Consider the following 25,808-nt stretch of genomic DNA (forward strand, 5'->3'; position numbering starts at 1 on the left):
CTTGCAAACCTTCCCTTTCCACTTCACTCTGTTGCCACTCAGCAGAATAAGTTCCTAATTGCTCTGTGCCACCTCATGACTTCTCTTTGAAGCATGATTCATGTACCCTGAGCTTTCAGTCCTGACAACTGTCTGTATCCGGTTTAGGCTATCCCTGACTTTAATTCAAATTGTCAGCATTTTCCTTCTTCTATGTATGCGTTGGTCATATGCTATGAGATGATCAGTGGAGCTTTTCTCCAAGGCAGGCCCAACCCTGACACCTACAAGTTAGTCAAGAATTTACCAGCACAGTTGTGGATATGATACAGTGTTCAAAGATATTTGGCAGAGAAGAAAAAAAAAGCAAGTATTTCTGAGAGCTGTGTCATCTCCATCTATTTCTGATTTTCCAAAGGACAGGAAGCTCAATATCCTCAAAAGGTGAAAGGTGGAGATGCCCTAGGATGTGTATCTGTGTGAGAAGGGGGACGGAGCCTTAAGGAATGCAGTCGAGGAAGGTTCTTACTTCTTTTTATTGTTTTTATTTTTAGAAAGAACTTTAAGGGGTGAGTGTTACAGTATAGCCAATTAAGCCCTCACCACATTGACTATCCCCTACCTGACTGCTCCACTTCCAATCCAGCTCCCTGTAAATGTACCTGGGAAACAGTGGAAGATGGACGAGGTGCTTGGGACCCTGTCACCCATCATAGGAGATACAGATGACACTCCTGGCTTCTGCTTTTAGCTAGGCCTGGTCCTGGCCATTATAACCAACTGGGAATAAACTAGTGAATGGAAGATTAACTTCTCTCTCACCCTCTTTTTGTCTCCCCCTGTATGTTGATCTGCCTTTTACATAGAACGAATCTCATAAAAGAAATACTATTTTTTTTTTTTTAAGAAATACTATTTAGGGCCCGGTGTGGTGGCGCAGTGGTTAAGGTCCTTGCCTTGCACACCCGGGATCCCATATGGGCACCAGTTCTAATCCTGGCAGCCCCGCTTCCCTTCCAGCTCCCTGCCTGTGGCCCGGGAGAGCAGTCGAGGACAGCCCAAAGCTTTGGGACCCTGCACCCACGTGGGAGACCCGGAAAAGGCTCCTGGCTTCGGATCAGCATAGCATCGGCCGTTGCACTCACTTGGGGAGTGAATCATCATCGGACGGAGGATCTTCCTCTCTGTCTCTCCTCTCTGTATATCCGCCTTTCCAATAACAAATAATAAAAATAAATCTTAAAAAAAATTTAAAAAATACTATTTAAGCTTTTTAAAAAGACCTGGTGCAATAGCATAGCAGCTAAATTCCCATATGGACGCTGGCTCTAATTCCAGCCACCCCACGTCCCATCCAGCTCCCTACCTATGACCTGGGAAAGCAATTGAGAATGGCCCAAAGCCTTGGGACCCTGCACACACAAGAGAGACCCAGAGGAGGCTCCAGGCTCCTGGCTTCAGATCAGCACAGCTCTGGCCATTGAGGACGCTTGGAGAGTGAATCAATGGACAGAAGATCTTCCTTTCTGTCTCTCCTCCTCTCTGTATATCTATCTGCCTTTTCGATAAAAATAAATAACTCTTTAAAAAATACTAAAGCTTCTTTTTTATTATTATTATTTTCCATGGTTTTATAGGTATAGGGATTACTACCCCCTCAACCTCCCACCTTCTACCTTCCCTGTTCCCTCCCCCTCCTTTCCCCCAAACCACTTTTGGCCACATTATTACAATAGTATAGTCCTTCAGCAACAGTCACAAGTTCAACATTCTATTTAAGTGCATCAGCATATTTACTGTATAGGCAATGGTAGAAAGTCTAGAATGCTGTTGCCAAGGTGTATTTAACAGTTTCATTGGGAGCCCTCTTTTTATTTGGGAGTACAGATGAAGATACTACAGCCTACCTTCACTTCTCTGCATGCTAGTCTCCAATATACAATTCATCTATGAGAATATATACATATATATTCAAACATACATATTATATATAAATATTCATACATGTTTACCTACAAATTACTTGTTTTGTATTATGTATGAAGGTTGTCTTATATCAGAGAGAACATATGATATTTGTCCTTTTGGAATTGGCTTATTTCACTGAGTATCATGGTCTCTAGTTGGGATCATTTTGTTGCCAATGGTAGAATTTCATTTTTTAAAAAATGACTGAGTAGTATTCCATGAGTACTCAGTTTTTTATCTATTCCTCCTTTAGTGGTCACCTGGGTTGTTTCCATGTATTTGCTGCTGAGGAATGTGCTGCTATAAATATAAGGTTGCAGATCACTTTCTCAAACACAGACTTCACTTCCTTCAGATATACTCCAAGAAATGGGATAGCTGAGTTATATGGTGTATATCAATTTTCAGTTGTCTGAGGACTCTCCATACTGACTTCCATAGAGTTTGCATTAACCTACATTCCCACCAACACTGAGTTAGGGTACCTTTTCCCCCACATTCACACCAGTATGTGTTATAAGACACCACAACATCCTACAGGCTTCATCGAGAAACAAATGGCACTGTTGCTGGTTTAGAAACAGAGACCACACGGCTGCCTTCTCTGTAGCTGGAGAAGGTGATAGTGGAAGCCTGATGCTCTCATCCCCAGGGGGTTTAGTAAGATTCCCTGGAGAGGGCTGCAGGCTGCAGCTGAACAGAGTGGGAGCACTATCTTCTCTGGAATTCATTCCATGTGCCTCCTCTCTGGCCAACACGCAAACTCAACCCCTTTATTCTCCCCAGAGCAATTGCTCTTTCATCAATTCTTCCTTGAAAGAATCACAATGAAGGGGCATCGATAAAGAACTGTGCTTTGTGGGAGTATGGGGGTGGAAACTTGCAAACACAATGCATAAGGGCTATGGAATTTGTTGGCTGGATTTTGTCAATTGACAGTAGAGTTTCCATACCTCAGATAACCCAAACCCATTTTTTTGTCTTATAAACTTATATATAGCTTTCTGAAAATATTTTAAGACATATAATTCTGACTAATTTGCACTTGACTCATAAGAACATTGTTTCCTGTGGTTCTAATACTGCGTGATGATTATTTTTGCTGATTTTTTTTTAATGGTTTTGGCCTTGGAAACAGGAAGTGAAAAAATAAAGTGGAAGATTAAAAAGTTCAAATTTAGGACAAAATCCATGAAGAGTAACACAAATTTTGGCACAATTTATTTTCTAATCCTACTGTCAAGAATAAAATGAGTCTTGCAGCAGCTGTTGCAAAAAGAAAACTGGACTGGAGTTGAAATCTATGGGATAAAGAGTCATATCATAATTATTTCCTGGTGTTTTGAACACAAAACAATGTTTGAGAGGTGACAACAAGTTAGAAAGTGACCCCTGGTCTTCTTAGAAATGGTTGATTCTTTCTCACGTGGCAAAAGATTCAAGGTTCTCAAGTCCCTTTCCCACACTCTGTCCAATCTCTCACATTTACTCTGTGCTTCTCCTGCCTCCTACAGATGCAGGTGTGTGAGTGTGTGGGAGAGTGCATTGCATCTCCATGTGTACTGCACTTTTAACTATTGTTTCACTGCTCTTGAAACCAAGATGTGACAGCAACCCTTCTTAAGCAGTCACTTTCCTTCCCCATGGCCATACTCTGCGCCCGTCTGCTCTGCAGCTATCTGACAAACATGTGCTCATGATCCAACTATCATTTTCAAAGTGCTTTCTATGTTTCAGAGCACTTGATGCTTTATGGGTAGCTCATATTAACAACTGGCTTATGGTGTAAACAGTAACATGTCCATTACACAGTTAATGAAGCTGGGGCTTAGACTAGAGTCACATGCCTGTGGAGTTTTGGTATCAGAATTCATCTAACTGATTATAAAATCCAAGATTTTCCCTTTACATGACACCATTAGGAATTGACAAAGGTCTGAGTGTGTAAACAACTTAAGGGCCTTTTGAAACAGTGGCAGAAAGGAGTGAGCATATGTAGTAGATGAGTGGTTGCAGGCACATCTTAGAGCAAAAGGGGATATAGTATTCAAGGATGTTCATTTGAAGCGTTTGGTTATATGTATAAACCTTTTTGGAATCTTCTATTTATTTAAAAAATTCCTTCAATTTTCACATTCTACTCCATAACATATTCATGTTTGCTGTGATCTTAAAATAATAGGTTAACAATGCTTGCCACTGACTTAATTCACGCTTGAAGAAGATGTCCCACATCTGTCCTGCTAGCCTATGGACACTGGCTTTGTTGCTATCACCTTTGGAACTCCTGCACCCAGGGTGAAAAGAACTAAGAAATCAATTTTTACCATGGAAAATATAACTGAAAAGAATATGCCTTACAGAGAGTATGTTAGCAGCATAGTATTTGAATCTAAAAAAAATAGTGCATTACAACTAATGATGGATTTTGAATACTTAAAAGGAAACTATTGAGACAATAGTAAGAGTAGAGTGAAAATATAAACAACTGGATATTATCCCTGCATGTTATACCAACCAGTTTTTTTTTTTTTAACCTAACTTGGGGAATCAATTTAAATGCTAAATTCCCAGCAGGAACAAACTACTAATATAAGCATGGCAAGAAGGTTGAGCAAGATCACCTTTAGTTTCAAGCTCAGAACCGGTTTCTAGACCCAGCTCTCGCTTCAATTACTTTGGACAGGAATCTTAATAGGTGCTTACCCCCTGTTTTTTCACCTATAAAGCGTACCGAGTGGTGGCCCAATGCATTTCCATTTGCCATCTCCTTTGGAAACTAAATGGATGAATGCTGTCTGTTTAGCGTATTGCAGTGAATGGAATATAGCCAGCTAGATTGGGTGGACCAAGATCTAAGGGCCAGCTGAGCTATCCAGTCACTCTGGTCATCTCACAGGGTCATTGAAAAGAGTAAATAAAAAAGCCCTTGCAAACATCACAACATCATAACAGTGATGGTAATTAACAGTGTGATGATCTTCACCACATATGAAACAACAGACATAGAAGAAGCACCCAGGTTTCCCTACTAAGTTACCAGTACAATATACATTCCAATTTTGTAGCTTGGTTTACATCAGTTCATGTTGTCCTGTTGTCCCCATACCATGTAGTTTCCCTTCATGGTATTTACCACAATTTGCAGCTATGTACTTACTCTGAGATTCTAAGGTTATTCATCTAACGCATTCCTCCTTAGGCTGCTATAAATCTCGTAATCATAGGAACATTTGTTTTATTCACACCCGTTTCCAGAATTTAGCATAGTACCTAAGACAAAGTAAATGTCCAATAATCATCTATCCAATAAACACGAATAGATAAATGGATGAATGAGCCTAAGAAAACTTGATCATGTAACCTAAACTGCAGACATCCCAAAAAGAAATGTGTTTATTATCTGGGGCCTAGAAAACTTAGTGTTCAGTTCCACCTATAGTGATTAAATCTGACTACCCTGTAACAGACCATAATGTCCAATTTTCACTCCTACTATTGATTCATAAGGCTGCCAATTTTTACAGATATCCCAAACTTCTTCTATGGTTCAGGTTCTGTCATCACATCTACCTACATGTTTGTCCCATTTTATAGTTCATCAGCTCACAGACAAAATGGGCAAAGCTGTGGTTCCCTGTGTTTAGAGAAAAAAGAAGAGAATTCAGAAATTTTATCTTGCAATGTTTTAAACGTAGTCTACAATGTGTATCAAAGTCAAGCAGGCACTTGTTAAATATGCAGATTCCTGGGATTCCCACCTGCAGATATCTGATATCTAGTATAAGGCCCAAGGATTACATTCTAAGCAGACTCTATAGATGAGATGCAGGAAGAATGATTCACAATTTTAAAGATTGTATTGAAATAATTACTGAGGCCAGCATTATGGCACAGTGCATTAAGCTGTGGCATTTACTGTAGTGTCTGTTCAAGTTCTGGCTGTTCCACTTCCAATTTATTTCCTACTATTGAGCCTGGGAAAGCAGTAGATTTATTTGGGTGCTGCCTCCAGTGTAAGAGACCAGGAGGGAGTTCCTGGCTTCTATTTTGGGCCCCATCTGCTGAGGTCACTGGGGAGCGAACCAGTGGACAGATGATCTCTGTTTTATGAAACTAAGAATAAAAAATTTTGGTGCCTTCTCAAAGACATTTTTTCTGCCACTTGGCCCGTCAGACATATTAATCTTATTAAAAATAAACAAAATGACTAATGTAAGGGTTTTTTTTAACTGACAATCATGTAGACAAGATATTTTGAACTAATATTCCTGAGTTTTAAGTGGATACAACATCTAACAGCATGAGTAGATGCTTTTGAACTTCTCAGTGAAGTAAAAGGATTAACAGAAAAAGTTCAACATTCAGCAAGATCAGAAGTAGAGTTAATTTTTGAAAAGTTAGATGTAAATACCTTTGGGAAACTAAACTATGATTTATTATAACATTTGCTATTAAATTTCACAAAGAAAGAAGAAACAAAGAGCAATAAAGCTTTGAATAAGACTATTTCCTAGGGTTGAGGAGATAAAATCTATGATATTAAAGTCTTGTTCAGATTGTCCTGGAGGCCTTTGAAGGTGTAACTTGAGTGTGCACTGATCGTATCCGAATATTTCACCTAGGCCATGGAACAGCCCCCATGTTGGTGTCTCACTCTTGACAGACTGTCAATGGATAGACATAAATATCTTTGCAAGAACAGCAAAAAGAACTCAGTCTCATAGACTGAAGGAAGTGAACATCTGAAATCAGAGAGCAAAACATAGCTGCTTGTTTAAAATCACGCATGTGACAGGGCCCAGTGTGGTGGCGCAGTGGTTAAGGTCCTTGCCTTGTATACCCGGGACCCCATATGGGCACCGGTTCTAATCCCGGCAGCCCCGCTTCCCTTCCAGCTCCCTGTCTGTGGCCCGGGAAGGCAGTCGAGGATGGCCCAAAGCTTTGGGACCCTGCACCAGCGTGGGAGACCCAGAAGAGGCTCCTGGCTTCGGATCGGCATAGCATTGGCTGTTGCGCTCACTTGGGGAATGAATCATCGGATGGAAGATCTTCCTCTCTGTCTCTCCTCTCTGTATATCTGCCTTTCCAATAAAAAAATAATAAAAATAAATCTTAAAAAAAAAATCACGCAGGTGACAAACCCTTCCACTTAAACAGCTCATCCACAGGTGCTAAAGGTATTTGACTTTCGGACATCTCCCACACACCTGAGAATAAATTATCAAGCCACAATGGAATTCCACCTCTAATTTAGAACCTGAATTTCATGTCTCTGGAGGTGTATAAAAGGCCTATGTCAACCTTTTGCTTTCTGCAAAGATAATAATTTAGGCTATCGCTAGAGACCTGTCTAGCCTGTAATTTTTTTCTTACTCCATTTTGTTTCCATGAGGGTGTAGGTAGCAGCCGTTTGCAGAGAGCTGAGGTGCAATACACATGACATGCAATTAATTATTCAAATGGAGGTAAAGGGAGGAGAGAGGTAACACAGGTGCTCAAAGGTGGCTTGTCCCCTGTATTGGGAGCCAATGCCCTTCTCCCTCATTTCATTCCACTGACACATGTACCACTGTATTTGGTATGCTAATCAAGGAGTCCCAGAATGCAATTAAGGAAGATGGACAATAACGTGGCTGACCAAAGAATAACTGGGCACCATCAAAAAGGGCAACAGAGGCTACGTTTGGTGAAAGCAAGTCCTTGACTTCATTCTGCTCATTGACTTTGAGATGGCAGTAATAGCAATATCATGATTTAGCAATATAAATGCTACCATGTGCATGAAGGAATGCACAGCTTCCTGGGATCCTTTGCATTGTGTGTTCTCTGTGGGCATTGACCCATTTGTTTTATTCATTCATAAAATACATTTGTTGAGCAGCTCTTACATAACTAGCATTTTTTAGGCACATGGCCCACAAAAGACATGTCTTCATCCTCAGTCAGTTTAAGTCTATTAGGAGAGGCAAACCAATCAGGAAGTCATTTCAACTCAGGGTGTCTTCCAACTAGGACTTAAGGTCAAAGGAAGCTTTCTGGTACTGAAACACAAGCTGTAATTAATTCCAAGGACAGCAGAAGTTGCAGAGGAAACAGGGAGGAGGACTGTGCAAGAACTGGATAAGGAGATTAACAGGCAAATGTTTGGTAATAGTAGGGAAGACAGAATCAACAGGATGTGTGGAGTCAGAAAGCATGCTGATTGCAGGCAATTTCTGGAGAAGGGGAAGAAAGGTTTTTTCACTTTCTTTTCCTTCCATTGCTAGACATAGTAAAACTCACATTCCCTTCTGGCACCTTGTGTTTTTCCAACCGGCAGCCGAGCTTTGAAGACTGACTTAGGGTGGTCTTGCTGCATTCACTTGTAGCCAAGGTAAATACAAATTATATTTTCATCATCTACCTACATGCATAAAACCCTCAAGGCTCCATTTCTTTTTGGCCCTCTTCTGTGCCTCCTTCATGTCTTACACAATGAACAATGATAGTTCCAGCACTGCCTTCCCAGACAGACTGAATACTATCTCTGTGTTTACATTATCTAAATTAAACTAACTTGGTCCAAATGTCTCTCTCCAAACGCTTCTGGCCTCTTGCTTACTTGTGTTTGTTTTCTTTTCAAACTTTTAGAGAGTCTTTTTGATGTCTTCAGGAGTGGCCTCTCTGGCAAGTCTCTTCACCTCATTCTTGTTATTGATAGGATCTATGTGTTAAGAGACGAATGCCCAGGATTTGTGCTGGCACCACACATTAACTGAACACAACTTCATCTCCGAATGCCTTTGCTTAGGGTGTGAGTTTAGAATCACATGTTTCTTAACCATTCCTAGAGCATTAAAAACTTTATTTTCTGAATACCTTGTAGAAAGACATTGTACAAAGAGTCCATATCAGCTCAGAAGAGCAAGTGCAAAATTTTCAGAAATGCTGTGACCAATTATTAAACATGAGCGTTATTAAAATTTTTCACTAAAAATTATGCATTTATGTAAAACAAAGATAACAGATATTCAAATCTTTCTGCTTCCTAATTTACTGCAGTTTACAAGTTTATGTTCCTGAGTTTAGTTAGGCGTATTATTTTTGTGTAATGGACTTAGTATTCAGTGGTGACTATTGCAGATCTCTCTTCAATCCTGGGTTTGAGGAAGGCATGTTCATAGCTTTAAAATAGCCATAATGTACACTGGTAAACTTCCCACACCCTACACGCGATACCTCAGCTCTGATCTCAGTTCCACTCTGAAAGACAGCTTTTAGTTAACGAATATCCTGGAAGGCAGCAGGTAATAACTTAAGTACTTGGATCCTTGCCAACTACATGTGAGACCTTGTTTGAGTTCCTAGCTCCCAACTTCAGCCAGGCCCAACTCCAGCCACTGCCAGCATTCGGGAGTGAGCTAGTGAATGTGAGCTCTGTCTATCTCTTCTCAAAACAAACAACAAATAAATACAAAATAGCCATGATGAACTATTTACCCTCATAAGGTTGACAAACTCTACAAATCAGGGTTCTTATTCTCCTTTAGAAATCAAGTTACAGAAGATGAGGAAATTGGTGAGAAAGGAAAAAGAACAGATTGATACAGAAAAAAAAACCAACCAACTTTAATAATACAAAAAGAGTTCGCTAAAATTTGGAGTCTAGAAGAGGATCAGGTGAAATACAACTGTACTGTCAGGGATGGGTATTTGGCATCGCCATAAAGATGCTTACCTCCTACCTCAGAGTGCCTCATTAGGATTTCTGGCTCTAGCTCCTGCATTCAGCTGGCTAGTAATCTAAACCCTGGGAGGCAATGGTGATGGTTCAAGCGATTAGCTCCCTCTCACTCGCAAGTGGGATCTGGATTCAGTTCCCAACCACAGCCGTCACCCTGACCAAGACCTAGGATTTGGAGAGTGGGCATTTGGGGAGTGACTCACCAAGTACAAGCTCTCTGTGTCTCCTTTTTTCGGTATCCCAAGAAAAATATTGGAACTATTGAAAGTGTATTCTCCCTAAACATGTGTGGATCTGCTTCTTGGAATCCATGGACTGTTTATAGTAGTGAAGCAGTGGCAAGTGATTCCTGTTCTTTCTGTTCTTTTCTGCCTTTAAGTGAACAAGTGGATGTTGGAAATGAAGCTGAAGAAATCCAAAGCGTGCAGAGCCTGCTCAGGACTTAGACAACACACATTTATGCTGGTTGTTGCGCAAGTTCCTGGAGACATTTTGAGAAATCCCAAAGTGGGAAAACTGGTTTTGCAAATTAAAGTAAAAATCATCTTACTACATTAAAATGATTTTTTTTCTGTGTTTCTGCAACTCCCAATGATGGAAATGGCATCCTTATGTCTCAGAGAAGATTGGAATGCTTCTTTCACAACGAAACAGGGTAAGCAACAAGCGGGCTAATAAGAGTGAGGGTCATGGCAGGCGTGAGTCTCACCAGAGGACCTCTTCAGACTTCCTGGAAATTCCACGAGTCTTTGAATATCCTCGGGGTACAGCCAAGGGGAAGAGGTAACCATCTCATTGTTCAGGGGAGAAGCCAATATTCTGTGCTTTCAAATTTTCTGGAATTTAGGAATAGATCCAGTCAAAAAGATGATAAGGCCAGAACGCCCAAGTTCTGGCTTCTCCTCAAATACAAAGTAAGGTGCCAGAGGTGATGAGTGGTAACTGTACTTCAATTCAAGCAAATGATGTTCAAGGATAAATAAACTACAGTCCAAGTCTCCTTCAAATTTCTGAGGCTCCTAGGAGCTGGGAAAATCTGTTAAACCAGCAAATGAAAGACGACACATTTGTGCATTTGAGCACTCATCATAAATCCCAAAGCATGGAATTCAAAATAATAATTATATGGCAAACTTTCTCCAGTGGTTATGAAGACTTGAGTGCTATTTCTGCCTCCCATAAAGACCTCCTCAGGGCAGAGCCCATCCAATGAAAACTTCAGGATTTCTAGTTTACAACTAAACACTAAGCACTTCATGCTACAGTATGTGAGTTGACTGACTGTAAACAAACCTCCTAGGTCACATGTAAGGTTGGTATGCCACATTCTGTCTAGGACAGATGTCACTAATCAATTAGAATGAGGCTTAATCTCTTCATTCTCACTCTACCTGCTTATAGGCTTGGACACTGTCTACACGCTCTCCAGCCCACCACCACTGGCTCTGATTTGATGCTTGAAATAAGACCAGAGCTGATTCCATATTTCTGGTGTTTGGAACAGAGGTTAAATAAGGTTAGATAACTTGCTTCGAGTCACAGTGGCAAAGCCACTAATGGAAACCTGATTTCCAGCACATTTTTCATTGTGATACCTTCCCTCATTTAAATCACAGAGTTTGGCCTGTACTCCTCACCCACAGATCCAGAGATCTGGTGGATGGAGAAGACCAAGACCAACTCATTCTGCAAGGTAATGCCAAGCATCCTGTGGACAGAATGGGTGGGGATGAAAAATTAATCAATCAAGCAACATCCTTTTCCCCCATACATGAATCATCATTGTATATAGAACTAAATTAAGTGGAGAAATTAAATGAGCTGAAGGTAGAGCTCCAAGATTAAGAACTCTGCAATTATTTATTAGTATATTTACTTAAGTAGAGCTTTGAATTGAATTATAAATGAACAAATCACTTTGGAATAAAGCCATCTTCTCTTTGCCTTATAAATTGTGGAGGTAAAAGGTAGCTGTGCTGGAATTCTGAAGATGTCTTGTACAAGGTAGAAATGCAGACGAGGGCCCCACCTGATAGCCTAGTGGATAAATCCTTGCCTTGCATGCCCCAGTTCCAATCCCGACTGCTTCACTTCCCTTCCAGCTCCTGCTTGTGGCCTGGGAAACCAGTCAAGGATGGCCCAAAGCCTTCAGAATTTGCACCCATGTGGAAGAATCTTTATGTTCCTGGCTTTGAACAGCTCAGCTCTGACTGTGGTGGTCACTTGCAGAATGAACCAATTAATGGAGGATTTTCCTCTCCCTCTCCCTCTCTCTGTATATCTGACTTTTCAATAAAAATAAAAAATAAATTTAAACAAAAAAGAAGAAGAAGAAGAAGAAGAAATACAGACTAGTAAACAGGGAAGTTTGGGCTTGCTTTCCTTTGAAGTATCCTCTTTGTTCATTTTTGGGTGGGTCTCATCAACCAAACTCCTGCCCCTGTTATTCCCACTCTGAAGTGCTGGTTTGGCTGTGCTATGATAGTAAACACATCCTGTATCACTTAAATCACTGACCTGACCACTCTTATCTTCTAGAAATGCACTGTGAGGGGCAGGCATTTGGGCTCAGATCCACACTCGCATCCCAAATCATGGTGCCTGGGATCTAGCCCCACCTTCTCCACCTTCAATTTGAATTCCTGTCCATGCATACTGTTAGGTGATGACCTCACCACTGGGGTCTTTGCCACTCATGGAAGAGATCTAAATAGAGTTCCAGGCTCCTGGCTGTCTCAAGTCTGGAGGTGTAGCATCTGGGGAGTGAACCAATGGATGAAAGAACACATACTCTCTCTCTTTCTCTCTCTCTTGTTCTACTTATCTTTGCCTTAGAAGTTGATGAAAACAAGTAAGTATAAAAAACTTAGACATTACATTTTAGCTTGCTTTAGGTTTTATTTTGTTTTTAATTATTTAAAAGTATTTGTTTTTCGTGCTATAATTCCTTAGACTCAGGGAATTCCTTTCCACGCTTTTCTTCGCTAATGTTTTCCCCTAACAATAATTTAGGCCCTCAACAGCTATGTTTTAGGCTTATGCCATTTGCGTGCTGATGAAGTGTGAATAGCTCTTGTTCTCGTGTCCAGCAACCAAAGTATTTGGTTTGCAAATTCAGGTACATGCCAGTCTATGCCTGGAATGGGGAATCAAGACCGCAGGCTTAGTGCTGTCTGCTGTCCCTCAGGGGTGGCTCAGCGCAAGAGCTCCCACACAACAGCTTAGTTTCAGACTCACCTGTCCAACATATCCACCCCTCAGCCCTGATCTCCTTGGGCTGTGCCCCTTTGGTTTGAGACTTGGCAATTTTGATCAGCAGGAATTCATTATTTCCAGAGGAAGAAGAACTCAGAAGCACTGGGCTCTCCGCAGGTCCCTGCCTCTGAGGGCTTCAGCAGACGCTGTGATCCTCTGTTGCTCACAGGGTGAATGAGAGGCTGAATCAGTCCGAAGACAACCAGGAGTAGACATGACACTCTCCTGGCCCCAAATCCATCCCATTCACCAGGAAACTAACATCCGACTGATATTTTTATCAAAGAATTCTTGTGAGTTTAATAACCATAGGAGTAATAGCATGGAGGTGTGGGGCAGTGCTGAAACTTCCACCTGTGACTACAGCATTCCTTCTGAGTGCTGATTGGCATGCTGTCTTTTTGTCTTCTGATTCAGCTCCCCATTAATGATCCTGGGGAAACAGTACAAGATGGCTCCCAGTGCTTGAGCGCCTGCCACCCATATGGGGAGACCAGAATGGTGTTCTGGTTTCTTGATTCAACAGGGCTTTGCCTGAATCATTGTAGCCATTCTAGGGAAAGAAACAGCAGATGGAATATCTCTCTCTCTCTCTCTCTCTCTCTCTCTCTCTCTCTCTCTCTCTCTTTCTCTCCACCTGTGAATTTCAAATAAATAAATACAGCTTTTTACAAATGCCCATCTCATTCAGACACTATCTTGGTAAGGGTGGACCACACTCATAGGTCCTCTCATTGCTTCCTTAGGTCTAAGCTGTTTATATTTTGTATCAAACTATACATATTATTCTCAGCTCTAAAGAAAAAAGAGAGGGGATTCAAATTTAAGCACACTGAGCAGTATCCCAAACCAAAGGCAGAACCCTGAGTTTTAGACAAGTAGATTTCCTTCGTGTCTTTGACCTTGTGCTTGCTTATCCAGCTCAGCCCCTGCCCAGGTCTCCAAGGGAGCATGTGGGAAGGACGAGATCATATTTAAGAGTGTTTGGGATGTCATTCCTCTCACAGCCTTGGACTTTCACATGGCTCAGCTGATAATGAGAGGACCAGCAAGGGTGGCCCGCATTTTTCACATTTCACATCTAAAATGTTTATGAGAGCTTTAGGCAGACTCATTACGTTTGAAGATTTTCACTGATTCTTTTCTCAGAAGATTGGCTTTTTAAAATGGTCTCATGCCTGCCTGGACACACAAAGTTCTTCCAGATCATGGTCTTCCCAGAGCCGCTCGAGCCCTTCTGTGCAAGTTCACTGTCAAACTAGATCCATTAAAACAAAACCCATAAAGAACACGGCCAAAAATGCCCAAGTAATCCAAGGCAAGGAGCCCTTACACACACAGGCACTGTCAGCCAGAGTCTGGTGCCTCAGATAACAACCAGGCAGAAATGGGAACTTAAAAGGGGAGCCAAGAACAAAAAAGACAGAGAAAGAATAACAACAACAAAAATTCCTAATTTTCAGGTGCACATGATCAGAATAGAGTAGCAGAGAGCAGGCAGAGAGAGGAACCTGACACATTTGGGTACACCAACAGATATTTCTACAAACCTGGGCTTCTAACAGTTTATAGAAAAATCATGGTATATTTCAATTCCATTACTCCTTGACCTTTTCACAGCTCCCTCCTAATCCACACTTCTGAACCCATGTTAGTCACATGATTCCAAGTTCAGCTCCAACTGTGGGAAAACCCCATTCATTATTCCCCTAAATTCAGTGTCAGTCGTGTTATAGAAGATAATTTTCAAGAATACGGATACTTTAACATTGAATTTTAGTCATTTTGGGTTTGTTTGTTTCAAAAGGGATGATATGGAGAGGTCTTCCATCTACTGGGCCACCTTCTTCCCCCAAATGACCATAACATCAGATCTGGGCCAGGCTGAATCCAGGAGCCAGGAATTCTATCTGGGTCTCCCATGTGGGTAACAAGGAGCTAAGCATTTGGGGCACCATTTACTACTTCTCAGGGCATTAGCAGAAACGTTGGCATACCAAGTAACAACTTCACACATAGTTCCACAATGCCCACCTCCTGGGATTTTTTTTTTAAAGATTTATTTTTTTTAATTTTTATTGGAAAGGCAGATATTCAGAGAGGAAAGACAGAGAGGAAGATCTTCCGTCCGATGATTCACTTCCCAAGTGAGCGCAACAGCTGATGCTATGCTGATCCGAAACCAGGAGCCTCTTCCGGGTCTCCCACGTGGGTGCAGGGTTCCAAAGCTTTGGGCCATCCTCGACTGCTTTCCTAGGCTACAGGCAGGGAGCTGGATGGGAAGCAGGGCTGCCGGGATTAGAACCAGCGCCTATATGGGATCCCGGGTGTAACCACTGCGCCACCACGCCGGGCCCGGGATTTTTTTTTAACATGTTAGGAAACTAGATTATAAAACTCATAATTTGTTACAAGTTACTGGTTAGACAAAAACATATTTCATAAGTGCAGTGATTTAAAGAAAAATTCTGAAAGTAACAAGAGAGGTGATTTATGAAGATGCATGTATAGGGCCTTTAGCTGAGGCATAGTGGGTAAAGCAGCATATGGTTGCCAGTTCAAGCACCAGCAGTTCCACTGCCAATCCAGCTACCTATTTATGTGTCTGGCAAAGCAGCAGAAGCCCATGGACCTGACCCCTGGCATGCATGTGGGAGATCTGAAGGAAGCTGGGGGCCCTTTGCTTTGGGATGGCCCAGCACTGGAGAATGAACCAGTAGATGGATACTCTCTGTCGCTCCTTTTATTTTTTTCTATAAAATGCTGGCTTCCAAATAAACAAAAAATTAATTTTAAGATACACTTATTTTCATGTAAACTACTTTGAAATATATGTCTAGTTTTAGTCCATAATATGCATTTTTTCCATGAGTTTTTGGAGGTGTCATCCTACTGTACAGATGTGGTAAAAAAAACAAACAAACAAGGAAGCCAAAAGCAAAACCATGCAGAATCTTTGAGTAACTTCAGTTGAGGGACAGCTGAAGAAGCCTGGATGAGGTCAGGAAGTGTCTGCTGGCCAGCCTCTTCTACATCCTGATCTGGTTTTACTCAGGACTCAGAGCCACACAGTAGCCAGCAGCAAAATTCAAAAGGATGCAAGGCTAAGAGCACTCAAGCTAGTCTAAATTGGCTCTCCCGCAGGGCTTTTCAAAACAGCATAACTATCTGGAGAGATTTTTACAAAGCCTTCCCCAACAGTTGCACAGAGTACTGACTCTGCACTGGGGTGGGAGCTTGCATCACAGGAAAGGAGCAATGTCTTCTCAGTGGTAGCAATGTTGTAGACACCTATAGTGCAGCCCATTGCAGTAGCTGTGCCCAAAGACAGCAGACCAGTCTCAATCTTCCTTTCATTTTCCAAACCTGTCAAAGCACTCTCTGCCACCATTACTGCACCCCCATGCATCTTGCACCTTCCATTCTGCCAGCCCTTGCTTGTTGATGTTGGCTTCAGTGGATGAAGAACCAGTTTTAATCATCCTTTCTAAATACTTATGTTTTGAAGAAGTTTCTCCTACAATGCTGCATCCATGGGAGTAATGTTACAAAGAAAAGAGGGAGAAACATGTTCTAGGTCATAAGAAGTTGAGAGAAGGCAAAGAGATGGAAATAGGATTCAAGTAGGCTTGAGAAGATTACAGGGGGCTGGCATCATGGCAGAGCAGATTAAATCTGCTACCTGCAACACTGGCATGCCATAGGGGTATCAGTTTGAGTATTGTCTGCCCCAATTCCTATCCAGCTCTCTGTTAAAGGTCAGGCAAAAGCAGCAGAAGATTGTCCAACTGCTTGGGCCCCTCTTCCCACATGGGAGATCTCACATGGAACTCCTGGATCTTGGCCATCCAGGGAATGAACAAACACATGGATGGTCTCTCTGTGTCTCCCTATCTCTCTGTAACTGACTTGCAAATAAATAACTAAACTTCTAAAAGAAGAAAAGAACATTACAGGAAGGCCCCTGCTTGGGGTGGTGGTGGTGGTGCTTTTTATAAATCACAAACTGCCTTTGTGATTTATTCTGCTATCACTCATCCCTTCACTTCCTCAATTCCAGCAGTGAAAATAAAACATTCGCTCACTCCCAAATGGCTCATAAGAGGGTGTCACTGCTTTTTAAAGAACATGGAGTTTATTTTCCTGTAGGGATGTATCAGTAGGAGCTGGAATATAGAGCCCATGGTTTTCCCTAAATGTGTCAGGGCTGGCAGTGGAGCCCAATGCAGCCCACCCTCAGGGCCAGCGGTGGAGCCCAACACAGCCCACCCTCAGGGCTGGCAGTGGAGCCCAATGCAGCCCACCCTCAGGGCCGGCGGTGGAGCCCAACACAGCCCACCCTTGCCTCAGGAGCTGATGCTGTGAGGCTTACATTAAAGAAATAATGCAAACTGCAGCTATAAGTAAAGAGGGAGATATCAAACACTAGCTTCTTAGATGTGACTCACCTTTAGAGAGTGTATTGGGTCCATATCTGTCCTAAAAGACAAACATGGTCAAAGTGATTAAAGGCCAACAAGTCTTGGTGATCGTGGTCCCAACCATGATGAGGCCCTGCTCTCCTTCAGTGAATAACTGAAAATGCAGGTGATAGATAGTGTGACAAAGAGATGGGTATAGAGCTGCAATAAACACCTATTAATTATTACAATGCACCAAAGACGGAGGTAGGGCTATACAGAATACAGATAGGTAAAGGACAAAGGAGTGCATAAAACATTTATCATGTAACTAGAGTCAAACATATCTAAATTACTTAGTATAGTTTACCTGATACTAGCAATAAATATGTGAGGTAGGTATTATTTAGAGGAATGCTAAGACACAGAGATGCTAATAGTCTGGCCAAAATCATAATGAGACCTGGGAGAAGAGGTAGGTCAGATATTTAACTGTTTCCCAGAAGATTTCTGTTTGTTTGCTTTTTATCTTATCTTTGTCTATTGTTGTTCATACTATCGCTTATTTTTTCAAAAATTAAAAAAATTTAATTTATTTAACTTGAAAAAGCCAAAGAAAGAGAGAGGGAAATATAGAGATCCTTTATCTACTGGTTCATGTCCCACATGGCCATAACAGCCAGAGCTGAGCAAATCCAAAGATGGAAGCCAAAAGCTTCCTCCAGGTTTGCCACAGGGTTGCAGGGGGCCTAAGACTCTAGAACATCCTCTACTACTTTCCCAGCCATAAGCAGGGAGCTGGACCAGAAGTGAAGAAGTTGGGACACGAACTGGCACCCGTATGAAATGCTGTCAGGTGGAAGATCAGTCCTCTACACCATTGTGTGGTCCCATGCCATTATTTATTGAGCCCTTACTGTATATCAGGAAACACATTAGATGGTAACATGAGTCGTTTCAGTTAAGTCCACAGATACTCTATTGTAGAGGTTCTTGGTTTTGGTTTTGTTTGTGTTTTTGTCTTGCTAATCTGGTACACAATGAAACTGAGGTCAAAGAAGTCAGCTATTTGTTGGAAGTTACACAGTAATCCTGTGTTGGATCCAGGACTTGAAGCTTGATCACAGGGCTTGGTCTCTCTGCATTGTTGGGGAAAACATAAGACACTGAGCCCATACTTGACATCGGTGTTTGTTTGCTTGTTTTTACAAAGATTTACATAGTATTTGAAAGGCAGATTTACAGGGAGAGGGAGAAGATGCCTACATTCAGGGGCAGAGGGAGGAAGGGAGAAAGGGGAGGAGAGAGTAGGATGTTCTATTGCTGTTTCACTCCCCAAATGGCCACAATGGCTGGAGCTGAGTTGATCCAAAGCCAAGAACCAGGAGCTACACTGGGTGTCCTAAATGGGTGCAGGGACCCTGGGACTTGAGCCATTCTCTGCTCCCTTCCCAAATCATAAGTAGGAAATTGATTTGGAAGGAGAGCAGCTGGGACTCAAACTGGTGTCCCATATGTAATACTGATGCTCCAGGAGGAGAATTAACCTGCTATGTTAGTGCACTGGCCCTTTTTGTTTGTTTGTTTGTTATTGTTAAGATGCATTTATTTGAAAATCAGAATTAGGGAAAGAGAGAGGAAGAGACACAGGCAGAAGTAGAAAGAGATTTTCCTTCCATTGGGTCACTCTCAGATGGCCCCAACATCCAAACCAAAATCATGAATGTCAGCTGGCTCTCTTGCATAAGTCTAATGGCCCAAGCACTTGGGTTACCTGCTGCTTTTATAGGGCACTAGCAGGGAACTGGGTCAGAAGTGAATCAAGCAGGAAAAGAACTGGTGACCACATGGGATGCTAGCATCACAGGCAGAGGTTTTATCAGATATGACACAATGGCAGCCACAGTACTAGCATTGGGAACACACACATACATGTTTCACATCCATGAATGAGGACAGACTGAGTTGTTCTGTTGATGGGTAGTATAAGAAATCAGGAGACATTAACTGTCTGTTTTATGAAATGGATAGGAAATGCAATTGTTTTCATTAAGATTATCTGATAGTGAAATTCATCTGATTCAGTAGACCCTAACATTCAATACAATTAGGATGTCGTAGCTCATTGAATCCTATTATTTTTGGATTCATGGATCAGACAGATTAGACAAGCAAAATATGGGTTGCTGTCTTAGAATTACTAGTTCTTTATTTTGCTAAATAAGTTAAAAACCATAATTACTAACTATTGTCAATAGCATGGTATAAAAGAAATAGGATTGCCTTTAAATTTGTAGAAAACTACCTACACTGTAACCTTTTTACATTACCTCTTTGGAATTACGAAAATGATGTCAAAGATCATGCTGATTTACAAACAGGCACTTGGAAATCATCTTTCTAATACAAACAGTAACTGACACTGATTGAATTTTCACTCTGCAAGAACCTTGTGCACAATATCTTGAATAGTTGCTAATCACTCTACAAAGTGCACAGCATTAACCCCATTGAACAGATAAAGTGTTCAGGTTTCAGAGAATTTGATGATCATGCTCAGAATTATCCAACGAACGAGGAGCATGATGCAAACACAAATCCCCTTCATTTTATTATATACAGTTGTAAAGGATTATTCATTTATTTCAAAGTCTTAGTTACAGAGAAAGAGATGAGACAGAGAGATCTTCTATTCCCTGGCTCATTCCCAAATGGCCATGACAGCCAGGGCCATCGTCCCTTGTCCTCCAGGCACATGAGCAGAAAGCTGAAGCAGAAGCAGAGCAGCCAGGATGCAAACTGATGCTTTCAATCAGCATGCTGGTACTGCAAATGGCAGTGTAACTGTTGTGCCACAATGCCAGCCCTAAATGCAAATCTTTCTAATTGCAAAGCTTATGCTTTTTCCCCTGTAAATGCTGCCTTTCCAAACTCTGTTTCTGTAGAGAGTTACTCTCTTATATGTTCAACAGTTTGACAATTTTCAAATAACTAACACATGACATGGTCTGCATTGTCCTGATCATACGGTGAACATTTCAACAACAAAAGACACTTTTGTAGTCATGATTGTTTGATGAGTGATTATTAATCAGTACTGTGGCTTCAGCCAGCAATCTTGCTCCTCCCAGGAGCTGAGTTGAAAGGAGAGGAAGAAGAGGGATGTTTCGGAACATACAGTCTTCAGATTCATGGAAGTGCTGGAGGCATGTGGTGAAACCTGTTGAATCCATTTAAATCCTTGTGGACACATTCTATGTTGAATTATGCTGTTTGTAGACTCCAGAGTCTCAATGTAGAAAGAAACGAAACAGAGTTTGGTCAAGCTCACTACTTTGACATTTCCCAGGGAGCAAGACTGTGACCCAAAGGGATTCTGAAACAGCCTCCCAATTGCTCAGCCAGGCAAAACAGCATCAGGACTAGAATAGCAAAAGGACAAAACCCCAGGCTAGGAAGACGGGTCCTTATGGAAGATAAGCTTTAGGAAACTGTCACATGCTATGAAAAAAAGGAAGAACTGTGGGGAAACTGTTTAAATTGCAGTACTTATGGCATAGTCTCTAATCCCAGAAAAACCACTCTTGGGAAACAGGGTCCCTGTCAAGCTACTGACACTGGGGCTCAATGCAGAATGATTTGCACATGAAGTTGTTTAGACACTGACTTTTAAGATGATGCTATAAACATGAGAATTCTATTATAATTAGTCTTTGCTGACCTCATTTTTAGGATTCCATCACTTAATCTAATCATTCAATTAGGTCATCATTCAGCCTATTAAATAGGTGCATGCAGAGGTACTAGTCAATGAGGTTTTCCCAGTAACTGCACACTCACACTAACTTGAGGCTCTCCTTTCTTCTGCCTCAACTGGAAGCCAAAAGGACTGCCAATATCTAGTACAGAGTAAATCTATAACAGACTTGAGTTTCTCTCTTTCCTCTCTTTTAGGACTGTTTCCATTGGGGGAAGGCACCTGCATCTGTATGTGTGTGCACATGTGCCTGTCTGTATATCTGTTGGCAGAGCACTGAGGATACAGCTGCCACAAGATTTCCACATCCCAAGGACCAGCTTTGTGGTAACCTTATTCATGGTGGAAACAAAATGGTAAGCAGGAGCATTCCCACCCATGAAGGACTGTGCCATTCAGATTCTCATATTACCATCTGGATCTCTGTACACAGAAAGCAATGATCCTATAGAAAGATCCTGGAACTACCTCTCCTGTCCCCACCCCAAACTCCACCCCACTGCCCTTTATAACAACGACTCTGCTGTGGGGCAGACGCATGGAATCCCTCTGGGGCTGTGCGTGCATCTTAGACCGAGTGTGCATATATGCATTCTACCTTGTGGAAAAGCAGATTCTGATTCTCCAAGTCTCAGATGGGGCCCACGACTCTGCATTTCCAGTACATTCCCAGCAGTATCCAACTGCTGCCTCACAGGCCCCACTGCAAGCAGCAGGGACTGCATGTCACTGACCAACAGCCTCACCAATCATGGCAGTTGGCAAGCTCTCACTGGCAGCATGTGTAGTAGCCTCCTGCGATACCAAAGATGAAAGCTGTTCATAGTAAGAAAACCAGAGAATAGGAGTGAGAATAAAAACTGATATGAGAGAAGGAGAGAGAAGTGTGTGGAATGATGGATGGGGAAGGAAAAGCAAGAAAAGAAGAAAAAGGAAGAAGAGAAGAGAAGAGAAGAGAAGAGAAGAGAAGAGAAGAGAAGAGAAGAGAAGAGAAGAGAAGAGAAGAGAAGAGGAGAGAAGAGAGGAGGGGAAGGGAGAGGTGACCTGAATGGAGTTTTCAGAAAAAAAATTAGGCTGTTCACGGATTTTCCTGCCTCTTTGTAGGTTAACATTGGCAGTTAGCACAAGCAGATTCCATGTTAGTTTGGTCTGTAGGGGCTGGTGCAGGTGCTTAGCCAAAACAACGTCCTCTCATAATTTTACATCATACCTATTCTTTCCTAGAACCAGCTTTGATCTGTGACTGGCAAAGGTGAGTGTGGTTATACCAGTTTCCCATTTGGCTACTGGAAATAAAGGAGCAACCGGCCTTGCAAAACTTCTCATCTTTTTCTTCACTGCATGAATACATGGCCTGGAAACATCTCCAAAGTGCTAAATCATACAGCAAAGCAGAGTCCACGTTTTGAGTCTGTCCTCTCTCTCTTTGCATGTTATGGGAAAATAATGAAGCACCTTGGACTTCTGGTTTTGCATCTACAAAATACTAGTAGCTACATTCCAGAACCTGGATTCTAATATATTAGATGAAATATTAAACAAAAGCAACTACTATCATACTTAGCACAGAACAGACACTCAAGGGAGGTGAATATTGCTATTTTCATTTTGAAACAGAAAACTGCTATTTTCTTTTGAAACTGTGATTAGGGGCCCAGCAGCATGGCCTAGCAGCTAAAGACCTCGCCTCGAATGTGCCGGGATCCCATATGGGTGCCGGTTCTAATCCCGGCAGCTCCACTTCCCATCCAGCTCCCTGCCTGGGAGAGAAAGCAGTTGGCCTGGGAAAGCAGTTGAAGACGGCCCAAAGATTTGGGACCCTGCACCCATGTGGGAGACCTGGAAGAGGTTCCTGGTTCCCGGCTTCAGATCGGTGCAGCACCGGCCATTGCGGTCACTTGGGAAGTAAATCATCAGACAGAAGATCTTCCTCTCTGTCTCTCCTCCTCTCTATATCTGCCTTTCCAATAGAAATAAATAAATCTTTAAAAAAAACTGTGATTAGTGACAGTGATTTAAATAAAACCATTAACATCAGATATATGAATTAGCATTTAAAATTGTCTTTTTGAAAAGTTTATTTTGAGGAGCCTGTGCCATGGTATGGCAAGCTAAGCTTTCTCTTGTGGCATTAGCATTCCATATGGCTGCTAGTTTGTATCCTGGATGCTCTACTTCCAATCTAGTTCCTTACTGGCAACCTGGGAAAGCAGCAGAGCATGGCTCAAGGCCTTGGGTCCCCGTACTTAAGTGGGAGAGCCAGAATAAACTCCTGGTTCCTGGCTTTGGATTGGTCCAGCTCCAACCATTACAGCCATTTGGGGAGTAAACCAGCAGATGTAAGATCTTTCTGTCTCTTATCTCTGTAACTATGCCTTTCAAAAAGAAAGCTTCAAAGTTTATTTTTTAAGTTTCAGAGGAAGACAGAGACATCCATTTACAGGCCCACTCCACAGATGACCAAAATATAGTTGAGGCTGGGCCAGGTCAAAGCCAGGCACTCCATTCAGTTCTCCTATGTGGAGAGCAGGGACTCAAGTTACCGAACCATCACTTCTTGCCCCTCAGAGTGTGTATTAGCAGAAAGCTGGGTCAGCAGTAGAGTTCACATTCAACCTAAAACTTTCCATCCAATGAAGGACATAGGTGGCCCATACAGAAGCTTCACCTGCTCATGCCACAATCCCCATCACTATGGTTGCTTATAATAGGAAACACAATAAACCTTAAATACCATAATTTACAAGATGACCCATTTCAAGTGCTCAGAATCTACTCAGAGCTGGCTGACACAGAATATCTTTCAACTCATCAAAAATAGAATTTTAATTTTAGAAAATCTTGTGGAACTAGAAAGGAAGAGAAGTTTACATTAGCAATTTCGGCTTTTACAAGTGTCCTCTAATTTAGAGAGACAGATGAAAGATGTAGTCTCCATTGAAAAGTTAAGAGTTTTAACATCAAACCCAATCTCAAGTGGAACATATAGTCACTATTCATGGGGTACAGTGTGCCTTTATGTCACTACACAGAATTCCTACCCACTCCTCCGGAATATGATGGCTACTCACTTTTAAATTCACAGAGAATTTCTCTCCCACACAGAAAAGCCTGACTTTCAGACCATCTGGATATCATCAGAAATCAAGATCAGAAAGAATAATTTACTCACTGAACAGACATGAAAACAGCTAGTGTGGTGGATGACAAGAAGCCCATGTTTTTATTTTTTTCAAAAAACATTTTTGTCATTTGGCTCATACGCATTTCACATTTCGAAATATTTTGGGACAAGCATTTAAACTGTGAGATTGAATTTCGTCATTGTGGAGAAAGCAACAGCCTTCGTGGAAGTCATCGCCAAGTCACCCAGACGGTTGACCCTTCTTCCAAGCCTTGCTGTCTGCTTCCCAAGGGAAGACAGAGTCAGAAGACAGAAAAGAAAGGAAACAGCCCTGGCAGCACGCTGGGAGGTAGCTTACCTAGTAGACTGGAATCACCCAGAGCTGAGTTCTGTCTCACTTTGCCAGCATCCTTGCCCTTTCCCCTCCCAAATCTTCCCCAACCTTTTTTTTTTTAACCTTTCAATATAAAGAAAAACAGTCTCCACTCTCTAATTACTTAGCATACCAGGGTGGTTAGCATAGAAGGACAGAATTCATGAACATCTGTGTACTAGGTGGGGCACAAGCTCCTTGCATCCCATCTAGGAATGCTGATGCAGAAGGCAGAGGCTCAGAGCTGCCAGGGAGGCAGACAGTGTGCTGGAAGACAGCAGGGCCCCAAGAGTCAGCCCCTTTCGGAGTGTGGTGCAATGCAGATCTTTCTGATCCACTGCTGGGCTGCAAGAAAGCGAAGGCAGACACCGCAGGCAGACCAGCCCCAGCAGAGTCCCTCATACTGCGCACATGCTACGACGGAAACCACTCCTACTGGAATGAGGTCAGAAGCAGATTAGGGTATGTCTGGGAAATATCAGACCTTTGAGTTTTCCAAGATTTTTTTTTTCTACCTTCCTCCCCATATTTTTATTGCTGTCTGTGGCTGCCTTAGCACATTGGCTTCCTTGAAGACAGAGAGAAGGAAACCTACTCCCGTTAGCAAGGAAAACAAATATTCAAGTGTATCCCTACCTAATTAGGGTTCCTGGGAAGGTCTCCCTGAGGCAATTCAAAGATGCTGGATGAAGAGTTTGACAGTTGAAAATAGGGCAGCAATAATCAAGGTCCTGATGTGCATAGTCGTGTATTTTTAATAAGCAGACCACACACAAAAGGCATAGAAACAGGAGAGCGTAATGGTTATGACAGCCGTTCATAGGCCTACTTGTTTTTCACCTTTTTTTTTTTTTGCTCAGAAAGTCTTAAATGAGGTTATAACATCAATTTTTTTTGCAAATATATTTTTATTTATTTGAAAGGTGGGAGGAGGGAGAGGCTTCCAGGCTGTTGTAGCCATTTGGGATATGAACCAGTAGATAGAAGGTCTCTTTCTCTATTTCTATATTTCTCCCTCTCTCTCTCTCACTCTGCATCTCAAATGAGTAAAATAAATATTTAAAAAAAAACAGTGCTGGCCCTCCTGTGACACAGAGTTGAGTAATTTTATAAGAGGTTTCCAAACTTTGCATGCAGAATTTAGTTCCTCCACAGTGAGTGGAACCGTCAGGCCACAGGTATGCAAATTTCCATTCATGGTGCTAATGCATCTTCCAAAAATCTGA

At 41.9% G+C, this 25,808-nt stretch overlaps 1 long non-coding RNA gene across 1 annotated transcript; it reads left to right on the forward strand.

Annotated features, from left to right (window-relative positions):
- Positions 1-10,258: 10,258 nt before the first annotated feature.
- LOC121147219 lies at positions 10,259-25,434 on the forward strand. The gene is made up of 3 exons (XR_005882350.1): positions 10,259-10,328; positions 21,283-21,441; positions 24,191-25,434. It is a non-coding gene; the product is annotated as an uncharacterized LOC121147219 (long non-coding RNA).
- The last annotated feature ends 374 nt before the right edge of the window (positions 25,435-25,808 follow it).

This window comes from Ochotona curzoniae, unplaced genomic scaffold (genome assembly GCF_017591425.1).
Source record: "Ochotona curzoniae isolate NIBS_2020 unplaced genomic scaffold, NIBS_Ocur_1.0 scaffold_4506, whole genome shotgun sequence".
NCBI lineage: Eukaryota > Metazoa > Chordata > Mammalia > Lagomorpha > Ochotonidae > Ochotona > Ochotona curzoniae.